This window comes from Engraulis encrasicolus, chromosome 12 (genome assembly GCF_034702125.1).
Source record: "Engraulis encrasicolus isolate BLACKSEA-1 chromosome 12, IST_EnEncr_1.0, whole genome shotgun sequence".
Lineage (NCBI taxonomy): Eukaryota > Metazoa > Chordata > Actinopteri > Clupeiformes > Engraulidae > Engraulis > Engraulis encrasicolus.
In genome coordinates this window covers 18,131,591-18,139,090 of record NC_085868.1, presented here as the reverse complement: position 1 = coordinate 18,139,090, position 7,500 = coordinate 18,131,591, and the positions used below count along the sequence as shown (strand labels likewise).

General features: G+C 40.4%; 1 pseudogene; it reads right to left on the bottom strand.

Moving 5' to 3' along the window:
• Window positions 1-7,500, bottom strand: part of LOC134460381 (low-density lipoprotein receptor-related protein 1B-like) — a 372,315-nt pseudogene that overhangs the window by 225,681 nt on the left and 139,134 nt on the right.

The following is a 7,500-nucleotide window of genomic DNA, read 5'->3' as shown; positions in this document are numbered from 1 at the left end:
TACGCACTGCTTTTGAGTAACAACAAATTACAAACATGATGAGTGGAGGTGCAAAATGCACAACAGAGACGGAGGTGCTAGCAACCAGTAAAACACTTGAAAGAAGAGAAAAGTGCTGCACTCTCCCAAGTTGCAAAAATTGTCTTTTAATGTGACAACATTTCGGCCTGTCGGCCTTCCTCAGGGCACGTCAACAAATTACAAACAATCATAGGCTAGGTCCGATTCCTAATGCATTACCTCCTACCCAATGGCTATCAATAGGCTACGCAATTTAATGTTGTTTAGAGCATATCAAATCGTACCGATCTATGGTACCGTACACATGACAAGATTTGTTTTCTGTCAAGGTGTCATCAAGAGCGCAGAAACCATGCAAACCAGCTGACAAGAAATCAGATTCAGAAATCAAGTACAGAGCTCCAATGTGACTCTCAATTGTATACTCGCTCAACCTTCAAGAAGCAAGCTAAGACTCTACTCTTTCATGACAATTTTCTTGACTGATACCTGAGCTGGCCCAGAAACAGAGTAGACTTTAAGACCCTATATGTTTTTCATTTTGTATCAGCAAGTGTTGGATTCTATGATTAAGTCTTAGATTGGAAGTCACTTTGGATAAAAGCATCCGCCAAACGTAATGTAATCTAATACAATGTAACATAAACACATAGCATCCTGTTGACCAGTTGCAATGCACACGAGTGATTCTATGATTCGCCTACCCTTTTGGCAAAAGCAAAATGTCAATTATCAGTATTTTGTTTTCAGCTAAATGACCTACATGTTTACATAGTGTATATATTTAAGTTTCCAAACAAACAAATTGGCAAGCTTAATCTTAAATAATTTGATAAATACTCTAATGAAAGCGAACATTTGCTTGATTATTTTGTCAACAGTGTTATGGACAAATACTATGTCATTTCAAATATAAAAATACTACAGAGTTGAAACAGCATACGTTTGAAAGTGCTTATGTCCCTTAGCAATAATAATGTCATTAATCTGTGCAACTGATATAGAAAATGTGATTGTTGAGCTTCATAAGTAGGATTTTATGATTCACTGTGATACAGACTGACACATTTTTCATTATAAATCCCTGTAACGTCTGATTTGAATTTAGTCGCCCTCCTTACACAAGACTTCCTTCTCCAGAGATAATCCCTAGTGTCTGTTCATATGATTTTTTCAACACATAAGGGATCAATAGCTCAAAAACACTTTCAAAACAGTCAACTGTGTTACTCAACTGTGTTATGGTCAACAGTGCAGGGGAACAAGTCTACACTTTTTTAGGAGAAAAAAACAGAGCAGACGAACCCATCTCCCTAGAACACAAATTATTTTGTTTGTTTGTCTGTCAATATGGAGATAAATTGGCAAAAACATACTCCTCCTCCACTGTCATCAGTGTTGCCAGATTGGGCTGGTTCCCGCCCAATTGGGCTGCTTAGGATGACCATGTGCGGGTAAAAATGGCATTTTATCAGAAAAGCCAGCCCACTTTTTACCATAGAAATCAATAGAATTGGGCGGGATTTTGTGCTTCTAGGCGGGTTTTGAACATTTTTTGGGCTGGAAATCATCAGCCTCATCTGGCAACCCTGACTATCATAGCTAATTGTAACACCATTGACGGTAACACGGTTGACATTTCAGCCATTTTTAATGTGTTGTGCTAACTGAGGACCTCAGAAGTTCCACCACAACACCTTAATGAATTAATGTATTTGTATGCTTTATCTGTGTTTTTCTACATGTGATTTCTAAATCAGATTCTTATGAATATGTTGATAACACAGTTGACAGGCAATTTTCCCGCTATGAGAACATGAAAAAGAATGGATTAAATTATGGAAGGATGGAGCTCAAAACTTACCAAAAAGTCTTCCCATATCCTGCCAAAGAGGTTATGACATCACGTGATGTTACTCGTATGGCCTAAGACCAAACCATTACTGATTTATGGAGGGGGTTTCAGACCGTGACACGGTTAACACTGTTTTCGTGGACACACACAAAATGGCAAATTTCATGTATAATGGAAAGGACAGTGGTCTTTCTGACAGTTTTGTCATATTGTGATGATTACTGTGAATCAACATTTGCAATCGCCTTGGGCAAAACAAGTTTCTTTACATGCTAATATGAAGACTGAATCTGACATTTGGAGAACGGGATGGCATGAAAACACCCAAAACCTTCATTAAATATTCATTCTTGCTGAGGGAAATAATGCCATGTCTACACTTTCTGTATTATATGAAAGATAAATGTGTGCTAATGTCCAAAACATCATTGGATGCAGTTAATAGTTAGTGGAATTGGCAAATAAAATCCATGGACTTAAAAGCGCAGTCGATTTGTAGAATCACTCACACACATCTCTGAATGTCTGTTAATGGTAAACACATCTATGCAACGTTAACCACAATTCTTGTGATGCTAGTAGGAAGAATGAAGGTGTCCCCTGCACCCACATCTATGACTGATGTACCCATGAGCTTAGCCAGGCCATGCCCTCCTAGTGACGCAGCAACACCTTCTGCCTTGCTTCTAGTCAGGCCAAGAGCAATGTAAATATCGTTGCTGATCTCCCGAAAAATTGGAAACTCCACCCACTTTGTCTGGAACATATCAACCAGTAGCAAACCAAAGGGTCAACCATGTTGTTTCGGAAATATTAATGTGAAATGCCCTCAGACAAAGTCTTGAAGAGATTTGAAAGTCGATGATAATCAGGCTACCATGAGCTAGCCACCTAACCACACTTTGCTCCACAGACTATAGCCAGAAAATATGCTAATGGCTATAGATAAAAGCATGCGTTAAGTCCCCCTGTGCATTGTGATAGGATTTTTTTTTATTCAAAAGCTGTACCTCAATAGTATATTGGTTTCAGATTGAAATCAATACAAAAGTTGTATCTCATCTTCAGAGCAGGGCACAGGATTATCATTAATTTAAAAAAGGTAAAACGAAGTTAGACATCGCTGATTAGCTGATCGCAAATAAGACGCTATCGTTGGTATGCTAGTGTTCGATGGGAATTAAATTCTGCAGTTTGACAAAGAGGACAGCACGAACTGTGACTAGGCACTGTGGAATTTTAATTGTAAGACCACATAGCAGAGCAATATTACTGGAAAGACGCTGCTGCTACACAGATTGGGTTACACACATATGTGTGCGTGTACACACACACACACACACACACACACACACACACACACACACACACACACACACACACACACACAGACACACACACACAAACACACACACACACACACAGACACACACACACACACACACACACACACACACACACACACACACACACACACACACACACACACACACACACACACACACACACACACACACACACACACACACACACACACACACACACACACACACAGACACACACACACAGACGCACGCACGCACATGCCGGGTGACAGGTGTGAAGGGGTGTATAGGTGCATCTTATTGCAGGTTAGAAAGGTGAGAACTTGTGAAATTTGTCCCAAACAATCCTGTAAGTCCTATGGGGAAGGTCCACTGCACCACAGTAGACGAGAAAACGGTTTCAAGATTTTGTCTTTTGATATTATTTTACAATGATAGAGTCTGAGCAGTGCCATATGTGTGTTTGTGTTGGAGAAAAAGACTGCTGAGAAGCTCATTTATAAAGAAGATGATTATTTTTTAATTGAATTATATGCTTTAAACACAGTTAATTTATGTGATGTTAATAAAATATTTTTAATATTATTATTATTTTCAGTTAATTTTCTTTTGCTGGCCGCCTTTGTTTAAAAAATATTAAGTGATTTAAGTAATATCTTTTTTATAATTAATTTTTGACACATTTGTCTAATAGCCTTTGTTACCTCTTGTGACAAATACGTTTCTATTTGCATTTTATTTGCTTCTTTGTTTATTTTTTGGAACCCCATTAGCTGTGTCAATGCCGCAGCAATTCTTCCAGACTAACAATTTATTAATAACATAACATCCACAAATCATTGTTCATCACTGCCATAATCTGGTGCACTTCATTGTAGTAGGACAAAAAATATTGCTGCTCTGAGGATGAAAATATGCCAACACAAACAGATAATTGGAGTGCTTCTGGGTCTTCACCTTTTTCCTTGGTGCCCATCAGTGTAGGGGCTCTCAAGTTTAGTCCAGGAAGAGAAGTTCTGAGGCACTCAAGATTGCGATTTCTTTATAAATTTTACATAATTTATTTGTATACTTTTTACAATTGCCTACGCGTTTCATCCTTAAAGGCCTTCTGCAGGGCAGATTCGATGAAAGTATGCAATTTATCTTCAAAATAAGAGAGCGAGTAAACAAATAGGTAGATAAATGAATAACTTCCCCTTGGCTTCCACCTGCACATTGTTAGTCACATGCAAGACTGCCTGAACATGCAACACTCGATCAATTCAACTCTTCCCCTCTGTAATTGAACAGGCAAACACAGTGACATCCGGATACTTCATCAGAAACTAAGCTAGTTCAAAGGACTTTCAGATAGATGGTGCTAAGTCTATTTGATAGAAACATATTGAGGGGGAAAATCAGCACACTACTTGGTGGATGTGGTGAAAAAAATAGAGAAAAAAATAGTAAGACACACAAGCGAGCGGTCAACAAAACTTTTTGAACATGAGCTGAGGAAGAGGCACTCGAGCTGGGGGAAATCAAAGTAATGTAGCCCAAGAAACACAGAGAGAGAGAGAGAGAGAGAGAGAGAAAGAGAGAGAGAGAGAGAGAGAGAGAGAGAGAGAGAGAGAGAGAGAAAGAGAGGAAGAGAGAGAGAGAGAGAGAGAGAGAGAGAGAGATTTTTTTAACTTTTTAACCACCCATTTATTGTATCATTTTCACCAGGTCAGATTACAAGTTTAAGTCATATAATTACACACCATATGTGGAGGGAGAAAAAACAACCTGTCCTACCCCTCAAACACACAAATTCTTTGTAAACAGAAACAACACGGCCCCAAGCTAACTATCCTCAACTGAACAGCAGCCTCTGGTTGCCCTCCACTGTCCAAAGCCCCTTATCCATACACCATTTTCTTGCAAACAGCTCTAGGTCATTTATCAATTGAAAATAAGCAAATTCAGCTGAGATTCTCACCTCAACTAAAGTCTTAAACATATCACTTATTTCCACTACCCTCCCTTCTTGCTCCAGCTTACAGCATTTCCATACAGTCATCTTGGCCTGGCCTATGAGGAAATTTAAACAGGTGCATACGTATTTGTTTCTGTTAGCGTACCAAACTCAAAAAATGAACATTTCCTTGGAAAAAATGACACCAAATTTATCACACACTCTTATGAGTAGGTCAAACATCAGTTTCAATTTGTCACATTCTGAGAAAACATGGTACACCGATTCCGGTACATTACACGAGAGAGAGAGAGAGAGAGAGAGAGAGAGAGAGAGAGAGAGAGAGAGAGAGAGAGAGAGAGAGAGAGAGAGAGAGAGAGAGAGAAAGACAGAGATATAGAAAGAGAAAACTGCTTTTCACAGCCTACCGGCAGAGACAGACTGTGTGGACTCAGAACAGACCAGACACATTATTCAAAGTGAAAAGAAGACAGAGGAGAGACGAGAGCACAAAAAGAAAAAAGGAAAACAATTGAAAGCAGTGGCAAAACAAGACACTCTTACTGCTGTCAGAGACATTTGTATTCAACAAAAGACAAGCACGCCAGATTGCACTGCTCATTTTGGGGATGGGATTACACAGTGTGTGAGAGAGAGAGAGAGAGAGAGAGAGAGAGAGAGAGAGAGAGAGAGAGAGAGAGAGAGAGAGAGAGAGAGAGAGAGAAAACTATCCTGACACATGTGCACCGATATAAATAGAAAGCACATCAGGTGTAAATCACCATTTTTTTATTCTTTTGCTCCACTTGCGAAAAAATGTGGTTCATGCCTGTTGCGTATGTAGTTGATCATCAAAGAGGCTCTGAGTGATGCATTGTCAGTTGTTTGTGAATCAGGTGACACAATGGCTATGTTTTCATGACGGTTTTAAATCCCGAAATGAATGATTCAGAATTAGATAGTTCTGCTTAGTTTACATTGTGTTTTTATTTAATTCCGCATTGTGAAGTGTTCACATGAAGTTTACTCAACCTGAAACTAAGTTTTATTCAGAATTAGATTAATTTAATTAATTCATTGAGTTAATTCTGAATTAAACGTCTCATGTTAACGAGGCCAATGGGAGTTTGAGTAGGTGTGCAATGAGGTTGTGATGGTGGAGTGGCCCGCAGTGTTGCACAGGCTGAAATGGTTATCTGGAGACACTTCACTGGTGATCAACTAATAAAACCACTTCAGATGCAATTCATGCTGCCATACAGTGATGACAGAGAATGCAAATACACTTAGACGCAAACACGCACGCACACACACAGATGTCCGCCTGCCCGCATGACCCCCCCCCCCCCCCCCACCCCCCCACACACACACACACACACACCAAACCCATCCATCCACCTCCACACACACACACTCCTCACCCATGATGGCCAGTGCGGTGGCCTTCATCAGCTCCGTCTTCATGGTCTCGATGATCTCCAGGCCTCCTCCGTCCAGGCTGCAGCGGTTGATGGTGCCGTTGCCCGAGCTCACCCAGTACAGCTTCCCACCCGCAAAGTCAATGGACAGACCTGCGCAGGGGGGAGGAGAGGTGGGGAGAGAGAGAGAGAGAGAGAGAGAGAGAGAGAGAGAGAGAGAGAGAGAGAGAGAGAGAGAGAGAGAGAGAGAGAGAAAGACAGAGATATAGAAAGAGAAAACTGCTTTTCACAGCCTACCGGCAGAGACAGACTGTGTGGACTCAGAACAGACCAGACACATTATTCAAAGTGAAAAGAAGACAGAGGAGAGACGAGAGCACAAAAAGAAAAAAAGAAAACAATTGAAAGCAGTGGCTCATTTTGGAGATGGGATTACACAGTGTGTGTGAGAGAGAGAGAGAGAGAGAGAGAGAGAGAGATTTTTTTTTGAATTTTAACACATCGTTTATTGTGACACCTTCACTATTTCACATTACAGGATATAGCCAACTCCATAGGTCGAAAATCCAGCATAGTGAAGGGAGGAGCCCTCTCCCTCATAACCACAACAAACCTTACAGCCCTTGCCCCACCCCATCATCATCCCATCACATGAATACAACCACATTATTACCAAATGAAGCCCCCATGGATGAAGCCTGTCACTCAGAGAGAGAGAGAAAGAGAGAGAGAGAGAGAGAGAGAGAGAGAGAGAGAGAGAGAGAGAGAGAGAGAGAGAGAACTATCCTGACACATGTGCACCGATATAAATAGAAAGCACATCAGGTGTAAATCACCATTTTTTTATTCTTTTGCTCCACTTGCGAAAAATGTGGTTCATGCCTGTTGCGTATGTAGTTGATTATCAAAGAGGCTCTGAGTGATGCATTGTCAGTTGTTTGT